Raw genomic sequence first — 23908 nt, forward strand, 5'->3', positions numbered from 1 at the left:
CTTTATAACTTTAAAAAAAGTATCGATATCCTAAATTTAGAGCTCTTCAATGAAGCTACAATTTCTGTTATCCAAAATGCTAATTTTAGCAACTCTTCTTGCACAGGTAGTGATCCAGGCTTTGCCATTTCAATCTTAACAGCAGGCCATCCAGCGATCTTTTCAAATACATCAAGGATCAACATGACATGCTGTAATTATCTTTAACTTTAAACTTCATGATGCTCGACTGCTCATTCATATTCTCCGCTTCACCCATGGAGCTGGATTAGCATCCAGATGTCACAACGTGATGGAGCTCACCTACGTGAAATGGTCCATGAAGACACAAGCTGATATGTCCTGTATCTACTGATCACTTGGGCTCAGTTGACATTTTGCTCCCTTTGTCTGTTAATGCCTGATGAAACGGATGGGAAATTTCTGGATTTGGCAGGCATGACATTTGGATGAATGGAGCTGACTTTCCATCAGGTGACTCGGAATATTTCTGCACTGCACTTTTGGTGCTGTCCACCGCAACTAAAACCTTTAAGATGCTTATGATTTCAAAAACATATTGGTGCAAATTCATTTGATATTGTTTATTTCTTTACATTTTTAAAATTTGATTTTTGATAGGTAGGAATGTGCTAAATTGCAAATCAGTATTGACATATGTTTGCCTTACTTATGTTACTTTCCACAGAAATGTTATTTTACAATATTCTGCAGTAAGTGTCCTACATTGCATGTAACACTCGAGTCCTTACTGCCTTTTCAAAGCCAGTTGAACTTTCTTTGAACCATACCCTCTAAAGGAAAAAGCAATATCATGTTTATTTGTGTAATCCCTATGTTCACACTTTGTGTATGTGTGAGTACAATTCTCTCTCAGTGTTTTCACCTTTATTGGAATGCACTGTATGTCCTTGCTTGGAGATATTGCTGTGTCATCATGAGCACGGATAGACAGAAAAGAGAGATTTCATCTTGTTGAAATGTTAAACATTACATGAATTTAAATAAATGATTGGTGTAGTCTCAGAATTTTATAGAATATCCTCACTATGTTTCAAATAATGAATGACAAATGGGAGTGTAGCTAAAGTTAAAAAAAAGTGCGTCAAAATTTCTCCTTTCGTGTTCCATAGAATAAAGACAGTTCTACCAGAAAGACTCGGGGAGGTAAGATAACGCGACAACCATATTTATATTAACAGTCAGCAAGCAAAATGTTGTAAGAAAGTTCTTTAGGTCGTAGACCTCCTAAAGGGTTGCGGACTCTGCATTTCCTGCCTGAAGATGAAGGCAGGGGCATAGCCGACCCCCCTGGGAGGTATGGACAGGGACCATCCTGTTGGTGGTGGGGAGGATGGAGGTGAAGGTTTGCGTCAGCATCTGCAGACTCAAACATGTGTCAGCAATCTTATATACTCCAAGTGCAAGATAATGTTTGGTTAGCTCTAAACTAATTGGTGACGTAACATTGAGTCTTCCTGGCAGAACTTACACTTTTGAAACAACATGATGGTGAGTAAAATGATGACAGAATTTTCATTTTTGAGTGAACTATCCCTTTAAATGTCTTGAGCATTTCTTTGCTGTATCTCACTTTTGTAATTATTCCCACCGAGACGTTATTTTATGTGTTACATTCATATAATTGTCATTTGAAGAAGGATTTTAGGGATTTTTCCTCTGTTTACCTCGAGCCGTATTAGTGTAGCATTCCTTTGTTGTAGGACATTGAAAGGGAATATAAATGGTTGCATGCGAGGATTAGAGACAGGGATTTGTTTAGAGCAGCGTGAGATAGATGGCAGTACTGTGTTCCGTTTGCCTCAGCTCGTCGGCTGTGCGCTCGCCGTGAGGTGATGCTTCCCCTTATGACGCACTAGCCTGTGCGATGACGCGCTCTCTGAGATTACAGTCACTGAGGTAAATGGAGGAAAGAACACCAGGCACTGCCAAAAGCAGCGAGTGCGTGGGCGTAGATGGCGAGTTAGACACACACACACACACACACACACACACACACTCGGGAATAGCGTGGTATGTGAACGCCACGAAGGGATGCATCACAATAAATCCATTTTGGATAACTTTTTCTTTTTCTCTACCTTCCAGCTGAAAGTGACTCACCGTGAGAAATGTGTAAATGTCAAGGGAATTAGCCGCCGCTGTCTTATTTACCGGCACCCACGGACGATCCGCTGACAATGACTGCGATAGGACAGATTAAATTACTTTACCTCACCTTCACAGAAAATAAAAACCACTCCACTCGTTCTCCTGTGGTTCCTGTGGAACAAACATGTTTCTCGTGCCTCACATTGTACACACTAACCTTCGTTCACGATGTAGGCTACTACCACAATAGACATCCTTCCAGCACGTGTGCTTTTAATATTGCTTAGTTGCAACTGGCAATGTCACAATGACATATCACTTATGTAATCAGCACTTTTAGCAATAGTAACAATATGCATTACTTGAAATGCAAAGTTGTGGTTTTGATTTTTTTTAATAATTTAACCATTGGCATTTTTTCACATTTTCATAACCTGATTAAATGTTGTTAAAGAGCGCTTAAAACAAAAGCAAATGTAACCTCATTGGCATTTTATGTTAAATTGATGCTTAAAACAAGAAAAATGCAACCTTATTTGATTACGGAAGAGGATTAGGGCCAAGCAATAAAAAAAAAATAAAACCATCTCGAGATTAAAGTTTTTAAATTTTGAGAAAAAAGTTGAGATAAAATGTTGAGAATAAAGTCATTAAATTACAAGAAAAAATTAATTACATTATGAGAAAAATGTCATTGAATTTTGAAAAAAAAAAGGCGAGATAAAATGTTGAGAATAAAGTAATTAAATGATGAGAATAAAGTCACTAAATTACGAGAAAAAAGTCGTTAAATTTTGAGAACAAATTCGTAATTTAACTAATTTGTTCTCGTAATTTAATGACTTTTTTCTCATAATTTAACGAGTTTATTCTCAACATTTTACCTCGACTTTTTTCTCAAAATTTAACACGTTTTTTCTCGAAATTTAACAACTTTAATCTCGAGATGGTTTTATTTTTTTATTATTGCTTGGCCCTAATCCTCTTCCGTAGGATTTTTGATTTACTTTTTATATACTTTTTTATATTTAATAAAAATATTATTTTAAATAATTTATATTTAATATTTTTAAAAACATCTGAATTAATGTTAAATTAATGCTTAAAAGAAGAAAAAAACATAACATGGCATTTTAAAATTTGCTTTCTATTTTTAATATAATATTATTTTATATTTAACATTTTAATATTTTTAAACATGAATCTGACTGAAGGTTGGTAAATGCCATCTGTAGCTTTGCTTTTTGACAAAATGTATCTTGATTTAAGTTTTTTTTTTTTTACTGGAAAACATTAAAAATTCTCTATCCGTTAATTTTTGTGGGTTCATATATGCGCAGCGCAAGTGCATAAATGTTATCTCTTCAACCTCAAAGTGAGGATTTCTTTTTCTTTTTTCATGATTTGAGGCCAGCCGTGTGCAAGCATGTGATGTGTAGGCGGAGGGGGCGTTTAGGGAAGATGATCAGGGGGTTGAGGAGAGTGTGAGTTCGGATCAGACGCAGCTTTTTGCAGTCTGATATTCAAACCCTTTGTCCTAATGTAGCTCTGTGAAAATTGACTCAGACTGAGGGCTGTGTAGGCAACTTCCTGGCCTGAACTCCACTCAATACGCCCACACAGCCAGCCGGCTCTTTTTAGATACTCAACATTAGGTCTGGCCAAGACTCATTGCAGAGTGTGGACTGGAGGAGACGAAGGTAGGCTGGAAGTGTTTGCGAATAACTTTCATGGCCCTGACTGAGTGCTTCGCAGACCTACCAGCGTAGTGCAAGAAGCTGCGAAGAGCTGAAGTACATGTAGATCAAATGCCATTGACTTGTATTTTTCAACTGACCAAATATAAACATGATACAGCAGCACAAGGCTATTCATGAGGTAAACTTATCTGAAATTTGTCATTATTTACTCTCCTCATGTCCTTACAAACCAAAATTGTCAGTGTTTTTTGTCCATACAATAAAAGTCAACGGGGTCCAATGTTGGTTTGGGCTCCATTGACTTTCAACTGGATCAATGTGTTGTTTTGGGACACACAGGCTTTCAATGTATGGACAAAACTGTCAAAACATTTTTAAAACAATGCTGCTCAATTGGTTAAACCATGGGACTAAAATGTACCTAAAAAAATTTCATATATAAGCAGATATAAAAGCAGTTTATTCAGCGTAGTGAAGCCTCTCCTCTATTGAGATTCATTCAAAAACAGCCTCATGCGTACCACAGCGTTAGTAGGCATTACGCTTTTTTCGGCTAAGGTTGCAGGCTTGCCTTCAAGTGGCTTCGCTTAAACTGAGTCTGACAGAAAGGTCAACAGCGTTCACACACCTTTCAAAATAAAAGTCTTGCATCAGAAAAACATAAATTAGATTTGTTGTTGTTTCTTTGACTGCACACTCCGCGACCCACTCAAAACAGTCTTGCGACCCACTTTTGGGTTATGACCTACCAGTTGAGAGAAACTGCTTTAAAATATATTGATTTGTGTTCCTCAGAAGAAAGCAATACAGATTTGGGATAACATTTTTGAGGGAACTATCCCTTTAATCAGTTGACAAACGGTACTAAACAGTCACTAAGCTAGTCTGTAAAAAAGTGACTCAATTTGTTATTGAGTGTGTACCACTGATTACTTCATCCATGATTGTTCAGTTAAAGAATAATAATCTGTAGTCTTTTGTGTGCTAATGAGCAGTTATGACATCAAAGGAGGGAGGTGCTGTTTACTTTTGGCGGCTAAGACGGAGATGTCACAATGTTCCCAGTTTACAAGATTGGGACACTAATGGGCAAGGCTACATGCTGTGCATTTGACTCATTTCGCGAGTGCACCTTACTGCACTGATTGTTTTTGTACTCAGATCTGATAAAGTACACGCCTGGTAAAGAGGCCAGCTCGGCACTGCTGATGAAGCACTGCACTTCCTCAAAGACAAGATGATGTCCACTTCTGTATCAGAAAGAGCATCTCAGTCCTCTAATCAAGAGGTCTTCTGATAGTCCTTGTTTTGAGGGGTTCCCATAGAAAGATTCATTGAATTAAGGTGTTTTTTAATGGAACAGATGCACTCGGACGTGCTCATGAATAGAGAAGCTCACACAGCCACCATGCTCGCTTAAAATTACTAATGTGAAATCTACACAAATATGATTGCATTTAAAGGGATAGTTCACCCAAAAATGAAAATTTTATGTTTATCAGCTTACCCCCAGTGCATCCAAGATGTAGGTGAATTTTTTTCTTCAGTCGAACGCAAATTATGATTTTTAACTGCAACCGCTGCCATCTGTCAGTCAAATAATAGCAGTGATTGGGAACTTCAACTATAACAGTAAATAAAACTTCCATAGACAAATCAAAATTAAACCCTACGGCTCGTGACGACACATTGATGTCCTAAGACACGAAACGATCGGTTTGTGCGAGAAACCGAACATTATTTATATAATTTTTACCTCTAATACACCACTATATCCAACTTCGTTCAGCTTCCTGTTAGTGAGGTCAAAAAACGCGTTGTGATGACGGAAGTGATGTCTCGCCCATATACTTCAATGAGCGCGAGACATCACTTCCGTTGTCAGAGCGCGATCAGACCTCACTAGCCGGAAGCTGAACGCAGTTGGACATAGTGGTGTATTAGAGGTAAAAAATTATATAAATACTGTTCGGTTTCTCGCACAAACCGATCGTTTCGTGTCTTAGGACATCAATGTGCCGCCACGAGCCGCAGGGTTTAATTTGGATTTGTCTATGGAAGTTTTTTCGACTCTTATTGTTCAAGTTCCCAATCACTGCTATTATTTGACTGACAGACGGCAGCGGTTGGAGTTAAAAATCATAATTTGCGTTCGACTGAAGAAAAAAAGTCCTCTACATCTTGGATGCCCTGGGGGTAAGCAGATAAAATTTTCATTTTTGGGTGAATATCCCTTTAATATAATAGATATTTACATTAGATATGTCTGTGTATAATGTGTAGTCATAATAGAATAACAGAAAAAAAAAAAAAATGGATTAGAAATAATAAGTTAAGAATACAAAGTTCTGTCCTGAAACTCTAGATAGGTCCTTAACTCAATCAGCTTGCAATCACATCATTCTCTATAGGGCACATCTGATTGGTTCCTGCTGTATCAGTAGCCAATGAGCTCACTGCTAAACCTTTAAATACTTTGCTATAACAGTGCAATGCACTTTCAGAAACCCTCCACCTTCCCCAGCTCCACTTGTATAGATCTGCTACAGGTAATTCAATTATTGTATAGCAGCAGCATGTCTTACTTGCTCACAGCAGCGTGTTGTGTTTGTATTGGTAGTAGTAAGTCCTGTACTTGCTCTGCAGCAGTAACCTACAGCAGCAGACGTGTAGCAGATCTATTCCATCAAGATCAAACATATCAACATTGTCATATCCATTACCATGCTAAACTTTTTTCAATACAAAATATAACTGAGTATGATTATAATCAGATGTGTGGTGAATATGAGAAACATAAAAACACAAGTGGAAATTGGTCATTTAAAGTGTTTCCAGTGAGAAAAAAAAGAATGCAAACCTGCATTTTGTTCATTTTTTCATATTCAACTGATGCTACATGACTAAGCTTTAAGCTTAAATCACATGCAGTAGTAAAGTCTATGATGTATTGCCTCCATGGACTCTTTTTGGCACAGGTTTCATGTTTGTGCGGGCTGTATTTTTTAGTCTGGTTATGAAAGCCGATGAAGACAAAGACATGCTTTGAGCCAAGCCATTTGGAAATTACCCCTCTACCTTCATCCGCTGGCCTAAAAACCCATCCAGAATGTAGACAACCCCCACACAGATCCGCGTCTGCAGATGCTTGGGTGAAAAGAGACCATCACTACAAAAGGATCAGCGTAAACCTGTATTATGTTATATAGTTTTTTTTTTACACATATATTTTTTATTGCTGTATTTACCACATGTATATATTATATATTCACTCCTGGGTGGACAGACAGATGTGTATGCATGTACTGTATATAAACTTGTAATTATAGATAGACAGACAGACAGATGATGAATCATTGCATAGAACAAATCAAATGCAGTTGGACGTTTTATAAAAAGCAACACAATGTTCCGACGGCGGAGCATAAATGAAACTGGCCAAACAAAAGCATGAATAAGCGCGATTGCACACTGCGTTTTCAGAGAGGGATCCCCTTTCTTCTCTCTCATGCCGACTGCTTCTCCACCGTTGCTAGGCGACGGCACTCATGACCCTCCAAGAGCTGGAGGTGCTTGACACCGACGCTAGGGCCCGTCTGGCTCCTCAGCTGTCATTTGAAATGTAAAGCAAATGAAAATAGACACACAGGCATTCTCAATTAGCACTGCAAGGACAACTGAAGACATCTTGTGTTCTTTTTTGCCCCATCCTGTTTTAGAAATGGCATTAGTCATGAAAGGGCTGTTGTTTCTCCTAAAAGGTGATGAAAGGGCGCTTGCTTCGCTGACTACAAAGGGCTTTTTATTTGGGTTTATTTGAAAATGTAATGAGAATTGTTGAGCTTTTATGTGCCATTCTCTCTTTTCAGCTACGGCATTATAAACACCTTTTGCAATATTCATGCATAGCTTAGACTATAAATGCTCATTTTTATTATGGGGAGACTGGGGCTAGTTGTCACACTTCATTGAATATTTCAGTTTAATTTTTCAATTCAATAATTCAATAGTCAATTTTTGTATAGAAACATAACTTAAAGTCTTAATATGGGGCACGTTTTCACACTATATTGGCTAAATTATCACAATGCAACCTGCCATAATGCTAAACAAACAAACATTAAACAAACATTTTTTATTATTATATTAATATTATAATACAGTGCCCTCCACAATTATTGGCACCCTTGGAACCCAAAATCTGCAATGTTTATCCTTTTGATCTTTCATTAAAAAAAAATCACATAATTCTAACCTTTCATTGAAGTAAAACAATTGAAAATGGGGGGAAAAGCTCATTATGAAATAAATGTTTTTCTCTAGTTCACGTTGGCCACAATTATTGGCACCCAGTTATTGCAATGTTCTTTTCCCAAGATAACAGTTCTGAGTCTTCTCCTATAATGCCTGATGAGTTTGGAGAACAACTGACAAGAGATCAGAGACCATTCCTTCATTCAGAATCTCTCCAGATCCTTCATATTCCCAGCTCCATGTTAGTGCTTCTTCTTTTCAGTTCACTCCACTCATTTTCTTTAGGGTTCAGGTCAGGGGACTGGGATGGTCATGTCAGAAGCTTCATTTTGTGCTCAGTGACACATTTTTGTGTTGGTTTTGATGTTTGTTTTGGATCATTGTCCTGATGGAAGACCCAATCATGGCCCATTATAAGATTTCTAGCAGAAGCAGTCAGGTTTTAATTTTTATCTGTTAGTATTTGATAGAATCCATGATACCATGTATCTGAACAAGATGTCCAGGACCTCCAGCAGCAAAATAGGTGCACAACAACATGAGGTAATTTTTATCCATGCATGCACCAAACCCATCTGGTGGGTTTGCTTTAGTTTCATCTGACCACAGAACCAGGTTCTGTTTGAAGTTCCAGTCTTGTCTGACAACTGAATATGCTGGAGATTGATTCTGGATGAGAGCAGAGGATTTTTCTTGAAACCCTTAAACAACTTATGGGGATGTAGGTGCTGTTTGATAATTTTTTTTAGGCTTTCTGAGACTCAAGACTCAACTAATCTCTGCAGTTCTCCAGCTGTGATCCTTGGAGAGTCTTTGGCCACTCAAACTTTCCTCCGATTTAGGACGATTTAGACACACGTCCTCTTCCAGGCAGATTTGTAACATTTTTAGTTGACTGGAAATTCTTAATTATTACCCTGATGGTGGAAATGGGGGTTTTCAATGCTTTAGCTTTTTTCTTATAGCCATTTTCTATTTTGTGAAGCTCAACAATCTTTTGCTGCACACCAGAACTATATTCTTTGTTTTTTCTCATTGTGATGAATGATTAAGGGAATTTGGCCTTTGTGTTTACACATATTTGTACTCCTGTGGAACAGGAAGTCATGGCAATTTCATGCTCCTACACTCTAAAAAATGCTGAGTTAAAAACTACCCAAGCTGGGTAAAATATGGACAAACCTAGCAGGTTGGGTTAAAGGGCACCTATTATGCCTTCTTTCACAAGATGTAATATAAGTCTCTGGTCCGGTCAAGTTTCAGCTTAAAATACCCCACAAATTTGACCCTATTTGGGGGTGAGCAAAAACATGCCTTTTACTATATTAATATATTGCTGGCTAAAAAAAATAAATCCAAAATTGGTTGAAAGAAAATGGCTGGGTGAAAACAACCAAATCCCTGGTTTTGTCCATATTAAACCCAGCATTTTTTAGAGTGTAGTCACCCTGGTATGCTAAAAAATGTAAGTATGAATGTGAATATGAAGACTTCAGATGCAAAAGCCTCTAAGTGCCATCTGAAATTTTCTTCTAAAATGAGCATTTTTATCAAGCTTGTATGTTTAGGTTCAGTAATTGCACTTTATTGGCAATTAATAGGTCCTTTTCATTGCCATTAAAGTGAAATAACTGAACATAAACATATAAGCTTGATAAAAATGCTCATTTTAGAAGAAAATTTCAGATGGCACTTAGAGGCTTTTGCATCTGAAGTCTTCATATACTTCAGAGATATTTTACTCATAAGAATTTCTAGGGGTGCCAATAATTGTGGCCAACATGTATTAAAGAAAAACATTTATTTCATAATGTGAGTTTCCCCCCACTTTCAATTGTTTTACTTTGATGAAAGGTTAGAACTTTGTGAATTTTTTTAATGAAAGATCAAAAGGATAAACATTGCAGATTTATTTTCACAGCCGCCTTTGCTTATATTTATTAAGGGTGCCAATAATTGTGAAGGGCACTGTATTTATTTTCTTTGTATATATTTTCTAAAAGTATAAGATTTTAAAACACATCATTACCTGAAATGATTATGGAAAAATACCCTTGTCTTGAGAACACAGTTTAACCCTCTACCGCACACATTATGATAAATTTATAAAAAAAAAAAAAACATTTTGACTCTTTTTCTTTTCTTAGAATGGCTTAACTTGAAGTGCTGTAAAAAAAAAAAATTGCAAAAAAATATTATTTTAAGGTACTTTATGATATGTTGCCATATGGCAACAACGCGCAATAGTGGAATAACTTAAAATAAGTGTAAGTGTATATAGTTCATATTTTTCCTCAGAAATGTTGTTTGTATTGAATAAATTGGGGCTATTATAAGCTTTAGCAGTAAATATAAACAAAACCTTACACTTATTTTCCAACATCTTGTGCTTTTATTTATGGAATTTATTCTTTTGCTGAATAATGCTTTATATTCTTTGAATTTCATTATGTTTTTTGTGAAGATTATTTAAATTGCAAATGAATTTTGGCGTAATGTAGAATGTCATGGCATTGTGTACTACTTCGTGGAAGTTAACGAAGTTAACTAGCCCTAGCCTATATAATGGAATCTTTAATGCAAAACAATGTTAACGCGTACAGCATAAATCTTTTCCGTTGTATGCATTTCCTTTATATGGAAGTGAGACGTGCTTATATCTCAGGGTGTAAGGGGGGGTCACAAAGTGAAAAAAAAATCACAAAGGATGCATACACACAGATAGGCGTGATATCCTAAATGCGCACACACAATAAGTATGGTATAAAACACAAACTCATGCTAACACACTAAACCCTGTTCTAACAATCCTTCCTGGAAAGCCTATACTTTATGAGGTCAGGGTCAAAGCCCCAAAAGACATGTCACTTCCCATTCCAAATACAGACACAGGAGCAGAGCTGGTTTCAATCACCAGGGACGGCAGGGAGTTGACTTCCTCTGAAGTTTAAATGTAAAGGTGATTTAAACCAAACAACTAAACAAGGGAAGTTGCACATTCTTCCCTCTGTGCTAATAGCTCTTTGGAGAATCCAGTCTTCTCTTTTGGCCTCCTACTATCTTGCTAATTTCTTACATATGTCTACTTGAAATAATTGTTATCTGAAAGTCTCAGTAGTTCTTGTTGTTTTATGTTGTTAAAGTCTTTTTAATTACATCTGATTTTTAGGTAGTGCAACAAATGTCTTCAATATAAAGGCGAAGTAGACTAGAAGTACCAAAACAATCGGAATCATAAAAGTAACTAGATTTTTCCATCTTGTTGTGGTGCTTGCCTGTGCAATACTCTATTGCAGATGTCAGGCTGTTGTCCGTGGTTTCCACGGTGTTGCTATGTGTTTGCTAGGGTGTTTTGGGTCTTGGCTAGGTGGTTGCATACTACCTAAAGTTGAATAGGTCCGCTCCCAAGTCTCTACGATATTCTGGTCCCTAGATATGACTTTCAGTGTATGTATATGGTATTTTTTCACATGCATTCTCCACCAAAAGTGATGATCATAATTTCCAACACAATTTGAGGTAAAGCATAAACGGTTACATGCCATCATGATGTTTGGCCATGTGCAAGAATCAATGAGGTTTGATACTGGTAGGAAATTAAAGGTTTATGTTGCTGTATTTGATGCAACCTTTATGTCCTTAAGAGGGTCAGAGGTTCTCCCTGACTTTCATAATATGGACAAAAACATCTGAAACTTTCCTCAAAATTTCCTCCTTTGTGTTCTGCAGATGCAAAGAAAATCGACATGAGTTTGAAACAACATGAGGGTGAGTAAATGATGAAAAAAGTTTCATTTTCAGGTGAACTATTCCTTGAAATACCAAGAAATTGGGAAACAAAGTCTACATACGGAAATCATTATTTAGTTCATACATTTCAGAAAGCAGTGTGTCATCATGTCCAGTCTCTCAGGCTGTTGGATTGTTTCCAGAAGTTAATAACGGACAGGATATCTCATAAGAAATGGGAAACAGGCCCGCTTGAGCAAAACCAGGGGCTGTAGTAAACTAGACTCCAGAAGACTGGCTCGTAAAAATGAGGGATGGATAATGCTGAGGGCCCGAGCAGACCAGAGGGTCAGAGGTTCTTGCAAGAGATAGTATAAAGTGTGAAGATTGATTGCTGTATTTAGCCTCAGTCATTTATCAGTCGAGTCCTTTATATTTATCAGATGCACTTGGAAGGCGCTGGCAATGACTGGAGGTAGAAGGCAGTCATGTTTTGTGTTTTGAGAAGTGTGGATTTGGCCAGCTTCACCCCCTGTGGTGCGAGTAAGTCCCTATCTCACCCCTGTAGATGCCAAAGCGACAACCCGCCTCCACGTCTGGATCTTCAAGAGCCAACCCACCTCCTCAGTCCTCCTCTACCTAACACCACATCACATTCCCTATTCTTCTTCCACCTGGTCATCTAGCAAGTGCTGTGAATAGCACTCGCTATTTTTGGACAAGTTATTAAATGGTATCACACGATGAACACTGTTTTATTTCCTATGTTGACGTATTTCCTGTTGAAACAGGGACATCCCCTTAGTGAGCCCCTAAGTGAAGGATGAGTCATCAATATGTTTAACTGAAAGACAAACTGTGTTTTTCGACATTTAGGAGTGCATTAGCATATAGTTTATGTCATGGTTGGTTTTGGGTTTTGTTTGTGTTAGTCTTTTAATTTGTATTTATGCTCACTGTCATGGTTCCTGTAGACATGTGATTCCCTTGCTCCTCATGTGATCCTGTCATGTGCCCCATTTGTTCATGTATCTTTTCTGATTGGTTCCCTTGTCTATGTGTCATGTTTTAGGTTTGTTTGAGATGCATTGCTCTCACCGTATACTTTGATGTCATACGCCGATCGGTCTGCGCAGCGACGATGCATCTCGAACAAGCCTTTTGATTCACTGTTTGATAGTTCTCAGGTGTTTATAGTCATTAGTCTGTTAGTGTGTATATAGCCCTCATGTTTCATTGTTCATTGTCTAGCTTTGTTATGTGTAAACTGCTGTTGGTGAGTATTTTGCTTCATGGCCATGCCAAGACAAGTTTCTGTTTATTTTGTATTTGTTCATAGTTTTTGATTCTAATGAACTCCACATGGGTTCTTTAAACTTACCATCAGTGGACTGATTGTTACTGTTAGCTTCAAAGCTAAGAGCTTTAGTAAGCACTCTGCAGTGCTTTTAGTGAAGTTCCGAAATGTAATTTCAGGAGAAGTGAACCCATCTAATCAATTAACTGCCAGAGCATATTAGCAGCCACTCACCTTGCTCTGGCATCAGCTGTGTTGGCGTCCCTCCACCTCCCCAACTCCACCAACCTAATTTAGGCATCTTGCTACCAGACTCGTCTTCCAAGCATTAGTCACACTGGGGTGTATCTAAGCTTGAGTAGAAGCTGCTTCCTCAAGCCCCTCCACTGTGCCAAATATGTTTTAAACTTAATAGCTTAAAATTATATGAGCAAATTAACTTGTGGGTTTAATATTTATATAGGATTGAGCTTTTCAAAACAAAGCAGTTTGCTCACTTACAGTTCGTGTCAACCCTGCGTTTTCTGAGCCGTTCCCCTCAAACATTAAGCGAAGTGGTTAAACAAGCAGTGAAATCCAAAGAAAGGCAGGGGTTTATAACCAGCGAACAGTTAGTATTTTGACTGGCTGGCCTATGATTTAAAAAGCACATCTCCAACATTAAGAGAATGTTTGTTTGTTGAGGGAGAGGCTCGGTGTGGTCTCTCTCCATTGGTTTCGAGACAGCAAGACATTGAGAGAAAATGCCTCTGGGATATCCAAGTTCCTCTCCTCTGCAGCTTAACCGTGCGGCAGCCCACAGAACCACAAGTGGCCTCGGGGCACAGGGAAAGGATGGGAACTTTTCCCCAGAGGCCTGCAAGGTGGGCAGCAGACACAGCAAATAAACAACCCACACTTCTCATGTGTACAAGACTCGGTAAGGTCCTTAAGGATGGTCTCACTTCTCCTCAAGTCTCTCTCTCCCTAGTCTCCAAAAAACAGCGGTGCCACCCCCTTAAAAAAGTCTCCCAAGAAAGAAGATCAAAGGCTGCCAGCAAGCAATCTTTGTCATTCTCTCTCTCTGCAGCCCACACCGTGGTGAAGTTTCTTGTTTTCAAAGTTTTTTTTCCTTTAAATACAATAAGAAGAGCACAACAACAATGAACAATGTGGGATCTGTCGCATGTGCTTGTCCCGAGGGGGCTTAAAGTCAGACGGGAAATTTCATTAGAAGTGGGGAGGAAAACGAACAGATAAACATTGTTCAAAGGACCTCATAATGCCACAAAAGTGCATTCCTGCAACTTTCTCTAAAGTTGGACAGTTACTTTGAAAATGATTCTGTTAAATTTGCGTGCGAGCTCTAGATCTCTCTCTCCAGGCACAGCGGGGTTGACCCACTTCTGCACATTTATGCTAGTTGGCCCATAAAAAAATGTCTGTATAGTTGCCTGTGTCAGAGCTATACCTGATGAATAAAACATTGCATCTTGACGTCCTAATCATTGTAGTAATTAGGTATGCTTATGGAATGCGAGTGGATAAACAATATAGTCTAACAATATAGTCTGCAAAATGCTCAACATACTTTTTTGACCCTTAAAATACATAACCCACAAAAAAACAAAACCTTATTTTAAAGGTTATTGATGATTGTTTAGAAAAGCAAGCACATTTTACCTCAATAAGCCACACTATATAGTGTAAGCCTATGCATGTGGTTTAAACAAAAAGTTCATAAAAGTTATACTAAAATAAAATACTCCGTATTAGTGATATTTTAAATCCCTTACCCTTTGTATGACCGATAGTAGTCTAATAGTCATACTTTTATTAGCATGCTAATGGGTTAGCATTTCAGGTTAGCTGGTTATGGCTTTTCGCTCCATCACAATGAAGGAAGGAGATTTAGTGTTCGCTGTAACCATCTTATACATGAGCTAATTTTGTATCTGGCATGGAAACCAGTGTGTTTACATCTATACGATTATATTAGCAAACAACAGCTTGGTAACCTGTCATTAACTGTATGCTACAAGACAGTGACATGTATGAATAAAGCATTCAGCCTGGGTAATTTTCTCTTTATGAACCGTGCAACAGAGTTCCCTGAGTGCACTCGTCGCTTATTAAACCAGAAATAACCCTTAGGTGCTTACTTGTCATTTAACAGACGCTTTAAATCCTAAGCGACTCATATTATGCTAATTGCATGTGCAGTCCCCTTGGATCAATTTGAGTACAGACACGCAATCATGATAGTGTATTTCCTTGAGCTAAAAACATAAGTTGATCTTGTTAATAGGACACTTAATGCATTAAATGTATTTATAGTTGTCTGATCCAGAAACTAATTTTATGTTATTCTCTCCATCTTCTTCTAGACTCCAGTGCTGCGCAATAAGAAGTGTATTTCTCTTGGGTTTCGCTCCAGCCACAGAACGGGGACTCTGAAAAGCCACAGACACCGTCATGGTCCACAGAAACTTCAACAGCCAGAAATATCAGTACCCATGAGACCTCAAGCACCGGCAACGGCACTCATGAGAAGCCGCATGAACCAATGGACCACCCCACAATCCTGTGCAGAAGCTACTGTAATGGAGGTCAGCGAGTAAGAGCTGTGCTAGTGAAACTCACTTCCCTAGCCTCAAGAGGCGCACTAGCGACTGACGCTAGAGGCTGCAGTCTTTAGCGTCCTAGTTAGCGTGCCCGCCTCCCATGCTGGAGACCCCAGTTGGAATCCCGCTTATAGCTGTGCAAGTAAAACCAGAAGGGTTACACTACATAAAAGCTAATTTGACCTACGATGCTGTAAGAGGCTGTTGCTATACACTGAAAAAAAAATCAGTGTAGAAACAATTTTCACTTTGAAATTGCTAAAAAAAATCACAATTAATTACAAAGAAACAGAAAGTGTTACGATGAAGTCACTATAAAATCAAAATTGACAATTAGTTTTCTACAGAATATTGCAGTATTTATTATTAATTATTTATCCATGGACATCATTCATTTTTTACTTCATGTGCCCTCGTAATCTTTAAAGGTGCCCTAGAACCAGTTTTTACAAGATGTAATATAAGTCTAAGGTGTCGCCTGAATGTGTCTGTGAAGTTTCAGCTCAAAATACCCCATAGATATTCTTTAATTAATTTTTTTAACTGCCTATTTTGGGGCATCATTAACTATGCACCGATTCAGGCTGCGGCCCCTTTAAATCGCGCGCACCCTGCCCCCTCGAGCTCTCGACTATAATACAGTGCATTTACAAAGTTCACACAGCTAATATAACCTTCAAATGGATCTTTACAAGATGTTCGTCATGCATACTGCATGCGTCGGGTCATGTGAGTATAGTATTTATTTAAATGTTTACATTTGATTCTGAATGAGTTTGAGGCTGTGCTCCGTGGCTAAAGCTAACATTACACACTGTTGGAGAGATTTATAAAGAATGAAGTTGTGTTTATGAATTATACAGACTGCAAGTGTTTAAAAATGAAAATAGCGACGGCTCTCTTGTCTCCGTGAATACAGTAAGAAACGATGGTAACTTTAAACACATTTAACAGTACATTAGCAACATGCTAACGAAACATTTAGAAAGACAATTCACAAATATCACTAAAAATATCATGTAATCATGGATCATGTCTGTTATTATTGCTCCATCTGCCATTTTTCGCTATTGTTCTTGCTTGCTTACCTAGTCTGATGATTCAGCTCTGCACAGATCCAGACGTTAATACTGGCTGCCCTTGTCTAATGCCTTGAACATGAGCTGGCATATGCAAATATTGGGGGCATACATATTAATGATCTCGACTGTTACGTAACAGTCTGTGTTATGTTGAGATTCGCCTGTTTTTCAGAGGTCTTTTAAACAAATGAGATTTACACAAGAAGGAGGAAGCAATGGAGTTTGAGACTCACTGTATGTCATTTCCATGTACTGAACTCTTGTTATTCAACTATGTCAAGGTAAATTAAATGTTTGATTCTAGGGCACCTTTAATCTCTTGCAGTGACATTTTCTCTTCTGAGGGCATGTTTACTGGCATGAGGATGGGACAACCTGTCACTTACATGAGGTCACAGCAATAGTTCTTGTTTCAGAAGCCATCACAATAGGGAAGAATAGACTATCGTAACTTTGGTTTCATGCTGACTTTAAAAGTGAATCCCGGTGCTGGCTGGGTTTTTTTCTGCACCTTACAGCATGAATGTTGCATTTTGAAAATGTTGTGTCAAGTTAAAATGAGTAAAATCAGTGCAACAGATCAATTTTGGACAATCATATGAATCAGGATTAGCATATTTACATTGATCAATACTGAATGAGAGCTACTGTGCCTTTTAATTCAGTCTGAATATGTGGCGGTGTGAGAATAGATATTATAATGGGAAACTGTCTTGTCGTTGTTGCCCAACACAGTCTGTTGTTAGCACAATCTCCTGCTATACAAAAAGCTAATAAGCCGGCCAGAAACTCTGCCTAGCAACCACTCCCTGCAACCCATGCTAATGACGAGGGTCAAGTAGTCATGCCGGCCCCACCCGTCAGATGTCACGGTGATCAGCGCTTCTGACGAGCAGGCAGGATTATGTTCGAACTATCGAGAGAGCATGTCAATATGTCTTTCTCGTGCACCGCCACACACTGACACAGCAGAAGCCTCCTAGTACTCCACAAAATTGATTTGAGCAAAGCAAGGGCATCACTCACGTGGCAGGAGATAGAGAGGTTGCCACCATACTTGAGCTGCTCTGCACTCTTTAAAACAATTTGTGCATAGGTCAAATGTGAAGGGTGTGAACTTCTCTACTGAAAAGAATGGTATATGTTGTCTTTATCATGCTGGTTTCCCTGGCCTTTTCAGCTGGTATTTGAGGGTTTTTTGTTGTTGTAAAGAACTGAACAGGAATTATTTTCTTTAAGAACGTCTTAAAGCTATTAAAATGAAGTATTTTGGGCTGAATCGAGTCATCACATGCCCATGACAGAATAAACATAACTGTGCTTATCTGTTAATAATGAGACATATATTTACTTCAGTTAAGGGACTTCTTCCTTTGCTTCTTACCCACACCCTGTTCTTCCATGCAGTTTTCATAATAAAGGGGGGAATGTACGCTCACAAACTGAACACGAACTGAAGCTAAAACGAACACCCAACCCAAGAAGCATGATGACGCATGTAAATGTTTGTGAATTCTTTTAAACAAACCAGACTGTAAGGGTAAGAGGTTAGGACAGTTGTTTGTTATTCATTTTGACTAACAAGTGTATGCTATGTCAAACTCCAGACCACTCCGATACTTTTCCGATACGTTCAAACCTGAATCCTGAATCACATGTTTGTTTATATTATATTTGTCTAGTTCTTTCCAGAGTTTGTTGCAAATAAATAAACTTTGTATGTCAGGAAAAAGATTGAATAGCTGTCAATTTCGTAATTACTGTGTGGACTGTTCACATAGAGCTCCATGAGGTGCCATAATTTGAAATGTGTTTCGTGAAGTAAACTCACAGCCTTTGGCAAAATACGTAGAGCAAGTGACAAGCAAAGTAATGAGGACAAAGTGTTCTCTTATGTACGCTTGCATGCATTCGTGCACACATGCAAAAATAACACACACCAACACTTACCTAATCAATTCAGAGTTGCATACCATCTTGGCGCGGCCCTCGTTCAGAGGAGTGGCCTTTCTGTTATTTGTGCTGGCGTGTTTGGATGAGCCCAGACCCTTGTTAATGTACATAATTTACCATTACCTTTATCCTGATGGAATCTTAATTGTGCTTTTACAGTGCTTTCGAAGAGCCATTCATCAGCGTCACAACCGCACACCCACATTCACAGGTGCACACGCTAACACAGGCTTAATGACATTTCCTTCAAATCAAAGCGAATTTGCTGTTTTTATTTGGAATTTGTTAGCCCTCTGTTGCGATCGATCTGTATCCCAGCATGCCCTCATGAAGCTGAAAATATCACAGCAGCCAAATGCACATTCTGTTTTAATGTTTATTCACAAATGTATTGCTGATTTATCTGAAAGCAAGCTTGTCTAGCATAATGATTTGCAGCAGGGTGTGTTCCAATAAAGTCAGTGTTTACTGTCTGCACATCAGTAGATGTTAGTTACAAGTTTTAAACCTGCAGAACACACTGTGACCCAGCTGTCCATATACCTGATTAAAATAGAAGGTACATTTGAACTAAACACAAAAGGCCAAATGGCTACATAGTAAAAAAAAGCACCCTTTTACCCATGACATTTAGACGAGTTCAGTTTATTTAAAACTACTACTGTAACTTAACCATATCACAGGTCAGCTACACAGGCGTGTTACCATGTGTAAACATCATAACAAAACAGCCATTTTTAATGCAGGTTTTACATTTTCTAAAGAAAATGTGAGTAACTATGCAAATCTTGTAAAAACTGTCACAACAGGGAAGAAAAGACTATCGGAAGTTCCATTTTATGCCGACTTTAAAAGTGAAATTTTGAAGTAGAAAGACAGAAATAGCATTTTCTTGTAAAATATACTCCAATAATCTTTGTTTTATTTAAAACTTTGAACAAAAATATAAATATATATATGTTTTTACAGTGTATGTAAACAGACATATTTGGCAATGATTCCAGTTCTAGCTGGGGTTTTTTCAGCACCTTACACCATGAGTGCATTTTTAAAATGTTGTGTCAAATTAAAATGAGTGAAATTAGTGCAACAGATCAATTTTGATGAATCAGATTTGCTCTGCATTTCAAAGGCATTTTGCATGTTTTTAGCACATTACTATGTGGCTGGTGGGGTGTTTGGGGTGGTTTCTGTGTGGCCCAAGAGACAAGTATAGGATATTCTGGTCCTATTAGATGTAGTCGAAAAAGTCTCATTGTTAAGACCAGTAGCACCTCTCTTAAGCAAACTGCATGATTTATTCCATCATTCAGTTCTGTAAAATTTAGGAGTTTTAGATAAAAGAACAGTGATGCATGATTCAGCAAACACCACCAATGAAAACCAATCACCATAATTTTTCAGTTTTGGGAGTAATATTTAAACATGCATCTGTTTCTGTGACCTTCTTGCAAATTAACAAATGGCTGATACATGAATCATTTTTCTAGAATGAATTTGGTTGTACCATGTGGCTGTCACTCCCATAACCAAACTTTGTGTGTACAGGATGCGATTAAGCACCAACCATATTTAGCTGCTGTTTACACATAGCCTTTTAGTAGATGTGAAGGACAAGGTTAGGAACAGGTGATGTCTTTGCCATCTTGGAGGGTTAAATCGGGGGCACACAGCTCCAGCTGACCCAAATGTTGGCTTCTACAGTGTCAGAGACACTCATTGATCCCAAAGGTTGTCATCAGTCTCGGGTTGCTTTCTCCAAGGAAGTCCTTTGGCCACCTCTCTTGACCCTCCCAACACTGTAACCCCAATAGCTTCCGTAGTTACCATCAGGACTCTGCCTGTTCCTCTTTCTTCAAATGTTCTCCACACCCTGACATCACACCTGTTTTGGAGCCCAGACAAGACCAAACAGCCATTTGTGTGCTCTCTGCTGTGAGTCAGTGCATTGCTAAAATGCTTGTTTTTGTTGTCTGGCTGCCTGGCCCACCTAAACCTTATGTACAAATCATCTGCCGGACTATAGATTAGGCCTGACAACACTTCCTGAGTGCTATGATGCTACAGTACATTGTAACATCCCTGCACTGCTACTGCAGGTGTCCTCAGGGTGGGGAGGGATTCTTTTACGTAAGCAAATATTTGGTCAAACAAGTTTTTTTTATATTTTGAGGTATTGTTGAGCAAAATGTACTTGGTGACAAAACTGGAGAATGTATGGAATGATGAAATCCATATTTGGGATGTGCACTATGGACAACTAGTTGTTTGTTTGTCCAACAACCAACTAGTCAATTAGTGAGGTCTGAAAGTATATCTAGATTTTTTCTTATTGTAGGTTTTCATGTAAATATCTTGGAAATTCTTGGATCTGTCATAGAGCACCGACAGTTCAGCCATATGTATTCATTTAGTTACTCACCCTCATGTCGTTCCAAACCTGCGAGACCTTCATTCATCTTCATAACACAAAGGAAGATATTTCTGATGAAATCCAAGAGGTATATGACTCCTCCATAGACAGCCATTTAACCACTTTAAAATTCCAGAAAGGTACTAAAGACATTGTTAAAATAGTCCACGTGACTGCAGTGGTTCAACCTCAATTTTATGAAGCGACGAGAAACAAAACAAAAATAATGACTTTATTCAACAATATCTTCTCTTCTGTGTCATTCTTCTATGTTGTTTACATTCAGAGCTTCCAGGTTCTACATCAGAATGCCGGCTCCTGCGTCAGCATCACACGCATGTGTAATGCTGCTCACGTGAACAGCGTTGGCCAATACTGAGCCGCTGTTCTGACGTAGAACCTGGAAACACTCAACGTAAACAGCGTAGGAGAATGTTCTGGACCTTGAAAGAGTTGATTATATTGCTGTCTATGGCGGAGTCAAATACCTCTCGGATTTCATCAAAAATATCTTAATTTGTATTCTGAAGATGAATGAAGGTCTTATGGGTGTGGAATGACATGAGGGTGAGTAATTAATGACAGAATTTTCAGTTTTGGAAGAACTAACCCTTTAATTCAACCAGTTTCAGATCCACCTGGCTCCATATGTAGTTTTGGAGTAGTCCCTTCAATGTACATGACCAATCTCTCGTAGTCTTTACTGCTACTAGCTCTATGGAAAGACCTATAGTGGAGACCTCCATTGGCTTTTGTTGACCTTGAAATGGCCCTTGAAAGAATGCTCTGTACAAGACCTGAAAGAGCCAACTGTTTCTTTGCACATGCCCCCAACAACCCCTCCTCCAAGAAGGACTGCAAATGCTTCATGTATTAATTCAAGGTATCTGGTTGCCCGGTATCTTGTTTTACAAAAAAGCCTGCAAAAGACAGATTGGTTATCAGGACCAGCTGTCCCAGACACGGCAGCCCTGCTCTCTGGGAGGCCGGCGGACTTGTAGACACAGGCCGAGAGCAGATGGACGGAGTCCAGGATCAATCCGGTGAATCAATAGCCGGCGTCTGATTTGAGGAAGGGGGGGGTGGTGGAAAGGTGAGTTTGAGCGAGTGATACGGAATTGAGAGGATATGACCAAGAGGCACTGATGTCACTACCTGTGAATCTCAATAGGGGGCATGAGATGTTAACAGCGGCAGTGGGTTTGTAGTTTTCAGTGGCTTTATATGCAGTCTACAAATAAGAAGTACTTTTCAAAATATCACAAATAAACAAAATAGACACTTTAGTAGGTCAGAGTGATATACTGCAAATTATCGTTTTCTCACATAGTATTTTTGTCTTGTTTTCCAGTAGAAATATCTAAACATTCTTAAAAGCAAGATACATTTACTTGAGAAGCAAAATTACTTGAGATATTAAGTCAAAATGATTGTTTTTGAGTTTATGCCCAAACCAAGAACAAAATAGTTGCCAATAAGGTCAGAAAAATAAACTTAATTTAAAGAGAAAACAAGATTATTTTTTGCAGTGTAGTGAGAGTTTTGTTGACAGTTTTGAGCGACAGTGTTGACAGTTCAAAAACTAGAGGTAAATGAACAAAAATTCCCCAACTTCCTCTTACATTGTGTTTTTTCTCTCTCTCTTTCTTTTTTTTACATGAATACAAACCCTCATCCGTCTTGAATAATCTGAAAACTAATTTGAATCTCAGACGGAGCAGAAAACAGGATCTGGTATAGAGCTAAACAGGCTAATTTGTTCAGTAGTCCATCCATCTTCCTGCATGTATATGTTGCCTCCGTGAAACAATAAGAGCCTGGGTCAGACTGGGGAGCTCCCAACACCAGGAACAAGACAACCTGGTTTCAGCCTTGTCTGCTCCCCTCCCCCTTTGTAGTAGCATCTGTTTTGTGTTAGCCTGTTAGCCATGTTAGCTGCCTAGATTCTTCAGTATATTTCATGTAAGCAATCACTAAGCTAAAACGGTGTACAATTCTGTTTCATAAACTGACTCACAAGTCATTACAAAAGATAACAAAAAGGAACTAGCCTATATGACTGTTTGTGTGTGGCCTTGAATGACACAAACTTAGCTACTGGTCACTAGTTGAAGAGAGAAAAACCATTTGTGAGGCAGAAGTAAGAGGGAGTGCACTAATGCACAGGGTTTCCTGTGAGGGTAATGAGTACCCACAGTTCCCTGCTGAGAGAGGAAGTAGAGTGTAAATAGAGGGATTCCCACCTCGGCAGCGCAGCCGTTGTCATTGAGATAAGAATGGAAATTTCACAATGGCTGCCGTTAGGGGATTCCGGCCTCCTGTTCTCCACCAGAAGCTTGCCTTGCCTGTTCCAGTATCTTTTGGGTTTGCCTGCCTGGCTGATGGGAGTTTCTGTTGAGCTGACGAGAGTCATGAAGCACAGGAAATTTTCATGTTTGTTTTCATAGTCTGAAACAAAAATATTCTGCTCTGTTTAAGTAAATGGGGATGTAGAAAGCAAAAGAATAGATCATTGAAGATATTAAAGTTTGCATAAAATGAAAATATTTTCTAAATGCATCTTATTGTGAACAATTTGTATGTTCCATTGACCTTTTTTAAAGGTGTCATAGGACGTCTTTTCAAAAGATGTAATATAAGTCCTAGGTGTCCCCTGAATGTGTCTGTGAAGTTTCAGCTCAAAATACCCCATAGATTTTTTTAATAAATTTTTTTAACGGCCTATTTTGGGGCATCATTAACTATGCGCCGATTCAGGCTGCGCG

At 38.6% G+C, this 23908-nt stretch overlaps 1 long non-coding RNA gene across 1 annotated transcript; it reads left to right on the forward strand.

Moving 5' to 3' along the window:
* The first annotated feature begins 1033 nt into the window (after positions 1–1033).
* LOC137029138 (uncharacterized) lies at positions 1034–16678 on the forward strand. The gene is made up of 3 exons (XR_010896259.1): positions 1034–1512; positions 11796–11834; positions 15459–16678. It is a non-coding gene; the product is annotated as an uncharacterized lncRNA (long non-coding RNA).
* Positions 16679–23908: the final 7230 nt, after the last annotated feature.

This window comes from Chanodichthys erythropterus, chromosome 10 (genome assembly GCF_024489055.1).
Source record: "Chanodichthys erythropterus isolate Z2021 chromosome 10, ASM2448905v1, whole genome shotgun sequence".
Classification (NCBI taxonomy): domain Eukaryota; kingdom Metazoa; phylum Chordata; class Actinopteri; order Cypriniformes; family Xenocyprididae; genus Chanodichthys; species Chanodichthys erythropterus.